The sequence below is a fragment of the Felis catus genome, chromosome B1 (genome assembly GCF_018350175.1).
Source record: "Felis catus isolate Fca126 chromosome B1, F.catus_Fca126_mat1.0, whole genome shotgun sequence".
In the NCBI taxonomy this organism is placed as follows: Eukaryota; Metazoa; Chordata; class Mammalia; order Carnivora; family Felidae; genus Felis; species Felis catus.
In genome coordinates, this window is record NC_058371.1 from 145,932,004 (window position 1) to 145,944,633 (window position 12,630).

Here is a 12,630-nt window from a genome sequence, read left to right on the forward strand (position 1 = left end):
GACTTGGCTTCTTGATTTTCCCTGCAGGCTTCAACTTGTCCACCAGACAGGTATTGTACTGGTGTGATGAAAGTACTGACTGGTGATGATCTTTCTGAGTTTCTAACTCCTTTCTTCCAGACTTTCATTTCCAAAGCTCCTTTCACGTTTAACAAATCCCGTATTCTTATAAATTATATAGTGGCTTTATTATCCTGAAAGAAGCTTGAATGATATCTTTTCCAGCCAAGTATGTTAGAGAAATTGGATAAGATATTAGGGTCTACAAATGATAATTATCTTTCAAGAGTGGAAGAGCTTCTTCATCTCAATCTCACCCATACCCTGCCTTGCATCTCGTTCTCACATCATATGGAGAGCCCTCCATCATCTCCATAGAGGAATCACCTCTGTAAGGGTCCCTCAGATTGAGGTGTACTCTGCCTGTGCACGTATTTCTAGAGAAAGCTATTGATGGCAATAACTAATTACACAATATACAAAACTGCATATATTTCCTATAAACATTGCCTCTAAGGTCTGGATACATTTACCTGAGAGGTCTTAAAACTCTTCTGTGACCTGATGTCCTTAACAAGGAATAGCACACATGACAAGAGAGCTAAGCATACATCAGGTGCAGTGTATCATATTCTTCTTAGAAAGTTCAACTCCAGGGGCGCCTGGGTGGCTCAGTCGGTTGAGCAAACGACTTCAGCTCAGGTCATGATCTCGTGGTCCGTGAGTTCGAGCCCCGCGTCGGGCTCTGTGCTGACAGCTCAGAGCCTGGAGCCTGTTTCGGATTCTGTGTCTCCCTCTCTCTGACCCTCCCCCGTTCATGCTCTGTCTCAAAATAAATAAACGTTAAAAAAATTTAAAAAAAAAAGAAAAAAAAGAAAGTTCAACTCCATATCATATATATATAGCAGGTTCATATAAGGCAAGAGGAATCTATAAAATTATTGATGTACAAGGTTATTCATGCCTGAGGGTCTCTGTTCAAAGACTGACATGGCCCTACAACCACAGCTAGAAGTGAAAAACTTCATCAGTGGGTGAGAAGAGGCAAACGCTTGAACCAAGAAGCATCTGAAGGAGCTCCAGAACTACTAGAAACAGCCCTGAAGAATCAAGGTGTTGCTTGCACTAATATGAGGCCCAGACAATGTAACCTGGTTAGATCCATTCAAGATCCTGAATAGACCCATGAGGATGTCTGGTAATCCTTTTTCTGACAGAACTTTCTGATGCAAACCACTATTTATAAGGTTTGCATCTAGAAGCAAAGAAGGCTCAGGATGCCCTGGGAAAAACTATACCCTAATCCCTCAGAGTTCATTAAAAAGGGTTTGACCTAGCCCTTCCCCTTCATATAGTTTTAGCACAATTCTCAGTGCTTCCACCACAATGGGGCACAAAGTATTCGTTACATTGGATCCTATTCTGCTTCAGAGCCTGCTGCCTTGACGATTAAAAAGGTGTTTCCTCTCGGGGCACCTGGCTGGCTCAGGCAGTTAAGTGTCCGACCGTTGATTTTGGCTCAGATCATGATCTTGAAATTAGTGAGGTTGAGCCCGCATCTGACTCTGCACTGATGCTTGGGATTCTCTCTTCCTCTCTTTCTGTCCTTCCCCTCCTCTCAAAAGTAAATAAATAAACTTTAAAAGAAAAGGTGTTTCCTTTCTATAAACAACCTGGCAATATACAGTGAGACCATATACAGTGACTAGCCTTGTATTTCTAGAATACTTCCCTCAAATTCTTCAATGTCTTAGTTCATCCCTTCCTACTCACTATCGACACAGATGGAGGTTAAAAGGAGTGACCAACCAGACACAGAAAGACATGTCCATGGCTACATATCAAATAATTAATATGACTACATCATCCATCTTAAAACAGAGAAACTGGCCTTTCACAATTTGTATATATCCCCTCTTCAATAAATATGTATTTCATGTCTACTGTTTTCCTTTATACCTAGCATCACCATAACTTTTGGCTCGGTCAATTCCTGGAAGAAATCCAAAAGAACCCAAAGGAGTCATGGACATCTCCTGATGCAAGGCTTCTGTGGTTTTCATATCCACTATTATTTAGGCCGCATAGCACGCGAGTCTTCAGCTTCTGGAACCAGCATTGTCCTGACTTCCGACGGATTGCCAATTTCTATGTCTATGACCACCTAAGTCAAATCCTCCAGCTACTTCCCATAGTCTGTCCCCCTCAAAGAATTTCACCAGACCTTTCACCCAAGCTTCCATTATATGGCAAATGGAATTGCTCCATTCATCCTTTACTTTACCATCATCATCATAACACCTTCCATCTCCTTCTTCAGATAAGTTCCTGCCCTTTAACTGAAATCTTGAAGATATCAATTTCCCTAGGCCCTTCTCAAGTGCATGTTTTTGGCAGGTAAATGAGAGAGTTTTTGCCTAATGACTCTATTCTGGTAAAATAGGAGATAAGATCATCTTCTAAAAGGGAAGGGAGGGCAAAGATCGGAGGAAAATGTCATCCTTCATCTTCAATTCATCAGGAAGTCCTATTTTCTCTGATTTTAAAATACACCTTGAATCTAACCACTTTTAGTTACCTCCACTACTAACATATTAGTGTAAGCCAGCATTATGTCTTGCCTGAATCTACTAAATGAGCATTCTGACTGCATCTTTTGGCCTCTTCCACATAAGCAACTAGGATGACCTTTTCAAACCATGTATCACAGCACTTTCTTGCTTAATACACTTCAGTGGCATCCCATCTTTCTTTAGGTAAAGACAGAAGCTTTACAATGGCCCTCTGTGATTGGCCTTTACCTGTTTCTTAGACTTATATGGCAATATGCTGTTCATAGCTTTCTGACACAATGGCAGTAATAGCCATCTTTCAACTACTTGAAGCCACAATAATTCCTTTTATCAGAAGGAATTAGGATAGATGTACTTTATCCCTCCTTTACCTAGTTATCTATTTCCCTTTACCATGTCAGATCAACAATAATTTCTCGAGAAAGAACTATTATACTCTTATAGTACCATGTACTTCTTCCCTATAGTAATTACCATAGTTTCAGTTTTCCCTTAATTATGTTTTCCATTAATTATATTAATTAATTATTAATTATTTTCCATTAATTATTATCTTATTTACATTTGATTATATCAATAGTTACATTATTATATCATATTTATTGATAATCTATAAGATAATTTGTGGATTCTTGCATAATATCTTTCACCCACTTAGCTTGTAAGCTGAGTAACAGTCGTACCATGATTATTTTTGCTCACTGTTGTATTCCCAAGTTCTAACCCAGAGCCTAATACATATATGGTAGGTACTCAATAAGTACCTGTTAAACCAATGAAAGCTTAAATTGACAATCTTGAACACTAAGAAAGACAATACAAAGAGCAGACTCTGTGGCTCTTCATAAGAGATATGTACCACCCATCACTACTTTCTAGATTTCTGACCATAAAGTAGGGGACTTCTACTTCCAGTTTTACCATTCTTGCATCCAAAATTCATTTTCACTAATCTCTGTACACTTGACATTAAAACTCCACTCTGAACCCAATGCTTTGCAACTTAGCCCAACTGCCAGAGACAATGAGCCAAAACACACAGGAGGGAATGATTTGGACTTTGCCATTATTATAGCCAGCCCTGGCACTGCATCCAATGGAGACAGTACTTAGTAAAGAAAAACACATATGAACAAGCACTGACGTGAATCTCTTATGTAAGGTCCAGGGGTTTTTGTTGAGGCACCACTCCATGGCCAGAAATGGCAGTTATGTTGCCAAAGAAACAGGGGTTGAGTCCCTATAGAATAATGAAAGTGAAGTCATTTGAAGTGGGCATGATCATTAGAACATACTTTTGAGAGCAAGCCAAGAATCAGAAAGAGGAAACCAAATACCAAAGTCTAGTTCAAAGGACAGAAGCAGAACTGTAATCTGGAATGGAGCCACAGTAAGAGGCTAGATGGACTATGGAATGAATGGGTGCAGATCAGGAAGCAGGGAGTTGTGTACAAAATAATCATAGTGAACAGATCAGAATAGACAAATACCTGGGGCCATGGCCATAAATGACTGATTTAAGGCACAGAGGTGGAACAGAGCATCCCACCAAAGAGATTTGATACCTAGGTTTTCTAGGGAAAACCTTGGGAAAGTCTTCCCTTCCTTGAGAAGGAAAGCCTGGGTGTTTATGCAGGGGTCAGAATAAAAATCTCTCCAACCAATTTCCTTTAATTCAGGCCCCTCACATTTTCAACATGTGATCCACACCCAAAAACAATTAAGCTTTAGTAACAGGGAGGCTTCAGGGAGCTTCAGGTACTATAGCCCTTCTCATATGAGGAGTGCTAAGTCCTCCAGCTTCATTGCCATCTTACTTCTTTCTCCCACTGAATTCTCGTGTTGACCCAAGTTATGACCTATGATTTGTCTTCTAGCTTTTGACCTAACATGTATTCCTTGCATTTGACAACAGATTCAGTTTTATCAACTTTTTTCTTGGGCAATGCTTTATACCTACCTATTCTTTTGCCTCCTTTTTCTTCTAGCTATTTCAGATAATTAACTAATTTACCTAATATTTACTGCCTCTGGAGTCCCTTCTCTAGCTTAAATTTGAATGCCTGATTTCTCTACCTAATCTGCTCTAAACCTTTCCACTCTTAGAGGAGCAAGGGCAGGACTTACTGAATATACAACTTAATACGCATTTAATTATTAGCTTATAAATATTTGTCCAATTCCTTGCTGTTTCTTGCATATGAGCCTATTTTACTAAGTAAATCTTAACTTTGTTTTGGAATGAGATTGATTTTATACTACCTCTCTCATACTGATAATACTGAGTACTTTATCAATATATTGAGTTTGAAATAATAACAAATTATAGGTGAGGTACAATGGGTATGGCAATGTTTAACCTCATTCAAAGAAGCCTTCCTGAGAAGTTAAGCGCTACCAGATCCCATTCAACACTTCTACAATCAAATTTAATAAAGTATTATAATCTTAATAAGTAAGATATGTATATATATCCTATACAAATAATGTATTTGTTTTTAAAGAATGTTTATTTTATCAAACCTTGGAAATTTATCATTGGAAACATGCTCAGAAATTATTTAACATAATTTCCTGATATATTAGAGAGTACCACCTTAATATTGATCTCTAACCTATGAGGACAATGATTAAAACATAACTTATTGAGAGAAGCCAAAGACAGTTTTCCTGAAAAAAAAAAAAAAAAGTGGCATTCAAGACAAACTGATTTGTAGGTATGAGTGAGCTAGGTGAAGGGGGCACACAAAGCATGGGGTAAAGGCAGGGGGAGGAGAGGCAGAGTGTCCACTGAGTTTGAGTAACTGAAACAAAGAGTAAAGGGAGAGTAAGGGCACAAGATATCCTAGAAGTGGCCAAAATTTGAAAACCTTGTCGAGAATTATGGACTTTATCCTAGGAACAGTGAGAAGCCATTGACAGGTTTTATGAGTAGCATAATATAAGAAGATTTGCACTTTTTTTTTAAAAAGTCACTGTGGGGACACCTGGGTGGCTCAGTTGGTTAAGCGTCCAACTTTGGCTCAGGTCATGATCTCACAGTTCATGAGTTTGACCCCGTTGTCGGGCTCTCTGCTATCAACTTGGAGCCTGGAGTCTGTTTTGAATTCAGTATCTCCTTATCTTTCTGCCCCTCCTCTGCTCACGCTCTGTTTCTCTTTCTCTCTCTCTCTCTCTCTCAAAAATAAATAAACATTAAAAAAAAATTTTTTTTCCAACGTTTTTATTTATTTTTGGGACAGAGAGAGACAGAGCATGAACGGGGGAGGGTCAGAGAGAGAGGGAGACACAGAATCAGAAACAGGCTCCAGGCTCCAGGCTCCAGGCTCCGAGCCATCAGCCCAGAGCCCGACGCGGGGCTCGAACTCACGGACCGCGAGATCGTGACCTGGCTGAAGTCGTTCGCTTAACCGACTGCACCACCCAGGCGCCCCAACATTAAAAAAATTTTAAAGTCACTGTGGACTTCTGTTTCTAGTCAAGATGAGTAACCAGGTTTAGGTTTACCCTTCTGCCTGAAATAAGTAGAAAAAATGGATAACATCTGTAAAATAATGGCTTTGAAGATATTGGCTATCAGTCTATGAAGGGCATTTGTCCCCTGTCAAATGAGAACAAATAAGGTAAGCTATACTATCCCCAGCTTACTGCCTAGAGAAAGGTTTCAGGCTGCAGTGCAGGAGGAATAACCCTGAATTGAAGAGAAGGAGCTGGGAGTCTGAGGAAGTCAAGTAGGCTAGAAGTGGCAGAGAGAAGAGAAAGCATGGAGAAAGAATTCTAGGGCTCTTCAGAGAGTGTCTCTTGAATATTCAGTTAAGTATTCATTAACACATACATGTGAGGAAACTATCTGAAGCTGGGGGAGAAAGGATTAAAGGAAGAGTATTCATAGCTCAATATGGACTAAGATAGTGCATGTTCCCAACAGCCAGAGTGGAAAGCTTTAGGATACTGAGAAGATTATTGCCCCACTGATTGGTAAGATTTCATCATAGACTAAATCTTGTCTGGTCCTATCTAACACAGCTTAGCGGCAAAATTTCTTAGAACTAGTAATAATAAGCAAATCTTAAAAGCTGCCAGAGGAAAAAGACATATGATACAAGACCAAAGATAAAGATGAGAGTAAATTTCTTATCAGAAGCAATTCAAGCTAGAAGATCGTGGTACAACATCCTAAAAGTATTGAAAGAAAAAAAATCAACCCAGAATTCTTTACCTTGTGAAAATATTTTTCAAAAACAAAAATGAAATAAGGACTTTTTCAGACATAAAACAAAGCTGAAAGAATTCATCACCAGCAGACCTTCACTGTAAGAAATAGTAAAGAAAGTCCTTCAAGATAAAGGAAAATAATACCAAATGGAACCTAAATCCACATAAAGGCATGAAGAGCATCAGAAATGGCAACTACATGGGTAAATACAAGGACTTTTTCTTGGAGAGTGATGTTAGCAAGATGATGGAGCAGAAGATACCAGTCTTCATCTCTGTACATAAAAGAACAATTAGATAGTGATCCAGGAATGAAAATAGCCCTGGGAGAACTCAGAGTCAAATTAAAAACCTATAGCAACTTAGTGGAGCAAAAAAAAGGGGGGGGGGAATAACTGTACAAGAGGATCACTGGTGAGATTGGCACAGCTGAGATATCTGGAGGTGGCTAGGAACAAAGCAGAAGGATGGAGGCTATCAGTAGCAATTCTACAGTGGCAGGTGCCACTGTGATCCCTAATGGCCACCTCTGTGGAGAACCCTGGGAGACTTTGCTGCTGATTATCTCAACAGCCCTTGCAACAGTGGTGGACTCTCTGCAGCTTTCATAGCGGAGGACCCTCTAGTGTTCATCAGCAGACTTCAATGTCCTGGTCCACATGGAACACCCAAATCTTTTCCATTGTAGTGACCAACAGCCATAGCAGCCAGGGAGAATCCCAGAAAGAGAGATGCTGCTCTACCTCCCTCCCACAAAGAAATTGCTGTTGTAATTCCCCAGAACTGGGGCTGCCATCTTCCCTCCAACCTTGCACTTGCCCTGTACCCAACATTGGAGCATCTAAATATATAAAGCAAATATTAATAGATATGAAGGGAAATAGACTACAATGCAAAACAGTAGTGGACTCAATCCCCCATTTTCAACAATGGATGGACCATCTTGACGGAAAATCAACAAAGAGACATTAGACTTGAGCTACACTTTAGAATAGGGCTAACAGACATACAGAACATTGTATGCAATAGCAGCAGAATACACACTTTTATCAAGCACACATGTAACATTCTCCAGGCCATAATCCTTAAGCCACAAAACAAGTCTCAACAAATTTAAGAAGACTTAAATCATATCAGCCTCTTTTTTTTAACCACAATGTTATGAAACAAGAAATCAGTAACAGGAGAAAACTGGAAAATTAACAAATGTGGAAAGTATATCTACTCCTGAACAATCAATAGTTCAAAAATTAAATCAAAAGAGAAATTTAAAAATATCTTAAAACAAGTGAAAATGGAAATACAGCATAGCAAAACTTTTGGTATGTAGCTAAAACACTTGTAAGAGGGAAGTTTATAATGATAAATGTCTACATTAAGACAAAGAAGAAAGATCACTAATAATCTAACTCAAGGAACTAGAAAAATAAGAACTAAGCCCAAAGTTAGCCAAAAGAAGAAAATAACAAAAATCAGAGCAGAAATAAAATACAGACCAGTAAAACAATACAAAATATCAACAAAAAAGTAAGAGCTGGTTTTTGAAAAGATGAACAAAATTGACAATCCTCTACCTAGACTAAGATAAAGAGAGAAGACTCATATAAGTAAAATAATATATGAAAGAGGAGACATTACAACTAATGACCCAGAAATACTAAGAATCATCATAAGAACTGATTATTAATATTTATATACAATTAATAGTTAATAATTACATACCCACAAATTGGGTAACCTAGAAGTAATGGATAAATTCCTAGAAGCAAACAATCTATGAAGCCTGATTCATGAAGAAATAGGAAATCTTAACAGACAAATTACTAGCAAGGAGATTGAATGAATAATCAAAAATTACCCAGCAAAGAAAAGTCAGGGACCAGATGGTTTCACTGGTGAATTCTACGAAACTTGAAGGGGAGGTGACACTCACAACCTCATTTTACAAGGTCAACATTACTGATACCAGAGCCAGATAAAAACACTACAAGAAAAGAAAACTAAAGGCCAATATCCCTGTTGAATATAGATACAAAAATTCTCAACAAAATGCTAGAAAATGAATTCAACAAAATATTAGAGGATTATACACCATGATCAAGTGAGATTAGGTATAGAATGAACATACCAAACATAATAAAAGTCATATATGACAAGCCCACAACTAACATCATACTCACAGGTGAAAAGATGAAATCCTTTCCTCTAAGATCAGGAACCCAGAAATAAACCCACACATAATATGGTCAACTAATCTTCTTCAGAGTCACCAAGAATACACAATAGGGAAAGGATAGTCTCTTTAATAAATGGAGTTGGGAAAACTGGGTATCTACATTCAAAGAATAAAATCGAACCCTTACACTCTACAAAACAAAACAAAACTCAGGGACACCTGGGTGACTCTGTCAGTTAAGCATCTGACTCTTAATCTTGCTCAGGTCAGGTTCTTACAGTTCATGTGTTCAAGCTCCACATTGGGCTCTGTGCTGACAGCACAAAGGTTGCTTGGGATTCTCTCTCTCCCTCTCTCTCTGCTCCTCCCTCACTTGGGTGCACATTCTTTCTTTCTCTCAAAATAAATAAATAAACTTTAAAAAAAACCTCAAAATGTATTAAAGACTTTAATGTAAGATCTGAAGCTGTGAAATTTTAAAATAAAAGTGAGACAAAGCTCCTTGACATTGGTGTTGGCTATTTTTTTAATTTGACACCAAAAATAAGGGCAACAGAAGCAAAAATAAACAAATAGGACTATATCAAACTTAAACGTTTCTTTACAACAAAGAAAATCAACAAAATAAAAAGGCAACCTATGGATTGGGAGAAAATATTTGCAAAGCATACATCTGATAAGAGGTTAATATCTAAAATATATAAGGAACTCACATAACTTGATAGCAAAAAACCCAAATAACCCAATTAAAAAATGGGCAAAGGACCTGAACATTTTTCCAAAAGGAAATAAATATATAAATGGCCAACAGGTATATATGAAAGTGCTCATTATTACTAGTCACTGGGGAAATGGAAATCAAACTCACAATGATCATCTCATGCTTGTTAGGATGGCTATTATGAAAAAGTAGAAAGATGCCTAATTTTCAAGAGGATGTGGCAAAAAAAGAATCCTTGTATACTGTTGGCCAGAATGTAAATTGATACAGCCATTATCAAAAACAGTATGGAGATTCCATAAAAATAGAACTACTATATGATCTAGCAATCCCACTTCTGGTTATACATTGAAATAAAATCACTATCTTGGAGATATTTGCACTCCCGTATGTATTGCAACATTAATCACCACAATCAAGGTATGGAAATAGCCTATGTGACTACCATGCACATGCGCGCGCGCGCGCACACACACACACACACACACACACACACACACATCACATACACAATGGAATATTATTTAGCCTTAAAAAAGAAGGAAATCCTGCATTGCAACATGGATGAACCTGGAGGACATGATGCTAAATGAAATAAGCCAAACACAGAAAGACAAATACTGTATGATTTCACTTATATAAGGAATCTGGAAAAAAAATGTGAATTCATAATAATAGAGAGTAGAATAGTGGTTACCAGAGGCTGGAGGTTGAGGGAAAAATGGAGATGTTTGTCAGAGGGTACAAACTTTCAGTTACAAGATGAATAAATTTTGGAGACCTAATGAATGTTTAGCATGGTGACTAGAGCTAATAATAATGTATTACAACACTTGAAATTTGCTAATAGAGTAGTTCTTTTTTTAATTTTTTTTTTAACATTTATTCATTTTTGAGAGATGGAGAGAAACAGAGCATGAGTGGGGGAGGGTCGGAGAGAGAGGGAGACACAGAATTGGAAGCAGGGTCCAGGCTCTGTGCTGTCAGCATAGCTTCAGGGCTCGAAGCCGTGGACCACGAGATCACGACCTGAGCGGAAGTCGCACACTCAACCGACTGAGCCACCCAGGTGCCCCATAATAGAGTAGTTCTTAAGTGTTCTCACCACACACAAAAAGATAATTATGTGAAGTAATGAATATGTTAATTAGCTTGATTGTGGTAATTATCTTACAATGTAAATGTATCAAAACATATTGTCTCTTTTCCTTCTTGGCTGCTTGAAACTCTGCCACCATCAGGAACAGCACAGTAACCCTTCCAACCAGGAAGTTTATGACCACCAGCTGATAACTTCAGTGGAAAAAAATGGTCATTGATGTTCTTCACTACGGAAAGGCAACTGTCAAGTACCTAAGACAGAACTTCTGGAAAAACTAGCCAAAATGTACAAGACCATAGCAGATATCATCTATGTATTTGGATTCAGAGTCCATTTTGGTGGTGGCAAGACAACTGGTTTTGGCATGATTTAAGATTCCATGAATTATATAAAGAAAAATGAACTCAAACGTAGACTTGCAAAACATGGCCTTATGAGAAGGAAAAATACCTCAAGAAAACAGCAAAAGGAACACAAGAACAGAATGAGGAAAGTCAGGTAGACTGCAAAGCCAATGTTGGTGCTGGCAAAAAGTGAGCTGAAGACTGGAAAACAGGAGTAAAGATTCTGCAGTAGCTTTATCTGTGGTGACTGTGCAGATTTTTTTTTTAATTTTTTTTTTAATGTTTATTTCTGAGACAGAGAGAGAGCATGAGTCAGGGAGGGGCGAAGAGAGAGGGAGACACAGAATCAGAAGCAGGCTCCAGGCTCTGAGCTGTCAGCACAGAGCCTGATGCGGGGCTCGAACTCACAGACTGCGAGATCATGACCTGAGCTGAAGTCGGACGCTCAACCGACTGAGCCACCCAGGCGCCCCAGACTGCGCAGATTTTTTATGAGAGGATTAATAAACTGAGAACTTTAAAAAAAATACATTGTACACCTTAAATATATTACATTTTTGTCAATCATATATCAATAAAGATGGAAAAATGAAACTAAAAGACTTTTTCTTATTTAAATATCTTCAAAATATAACTGACTCCTTAAAGAAACAAACAAAAATAACGTATTATGGGATTTGTAAAATATGTAGAAGTAAAAATATAAGGTGAAAATAGTAAGAAGGCCAGGAAGGGAAAATAGAATTATACTGCTGCAAAGTTTTTACACTACTCATTAAGTAGTGTACAATATCATTTCAAGGTAGAATGTGATAAGTTAAAGGTGTGTAATATAAACCTTAAATAAACCACTAAAACTCTATATCTCTTTATTGTGAATAATAAGGAGTTCTAGCTAATAAGCCAATGAAGGTAATGAAATGGAGTAAAAATAACACAATTGTTCTAAAAGAAAGCAGAAAAATAAGAAAAATGGAAACAAAGATGGGACAAATAGAAAAAAACAGTAAGATAATATCAATCCAAAGATGTCAATAATCACATTATATGTAAATGGCCTAAACACTCTCATTTAAAAATGAGAGATTGTAAAAGTTGATAAAACACAAGACCCAACCATGTTAATGTATAGGTTAAAAGTAAAATGATGGAAACAACAACAACAACAACAACAACACCATGCTAACACTAACCAAAAGAAAGCTGGGGTGGTCATATAAATGCGAGATAAAATAGACTTCAGAACAAATAATATTACCAGAGTTAAAGAATGACATAAAATGGACAAATTCCTTGAAATACACAAACTACACAACTCATTCAAGAAGAAATAAACTAAATAATTCTGTAGCTATTAAAGAAATAGAATTTCTAGTTAAAAGCCTTCTCACAAAGAAAATGCTAAGCCCATATAGCTTCATTGGCAAATTCTACCAAACATATAAGCAAGAAATAATACCAATTCTACACAAACTCTTTCAGAAAACTGATGAGGAGGA

General features: G+C 37.6%; 1 pseudogene; it reads left to right on the forward strand.

Annotated features, from left to right (window-relative positions):
• The window catches only part of LOC109499368, a 29,785-nt pseudogene extending 18,461 nt beyond the window's left edge, over nt 1–11,324 (forward strand).
• Nucleotides 11,325–12,630: the final 1,306 nt, after the last annotated feature.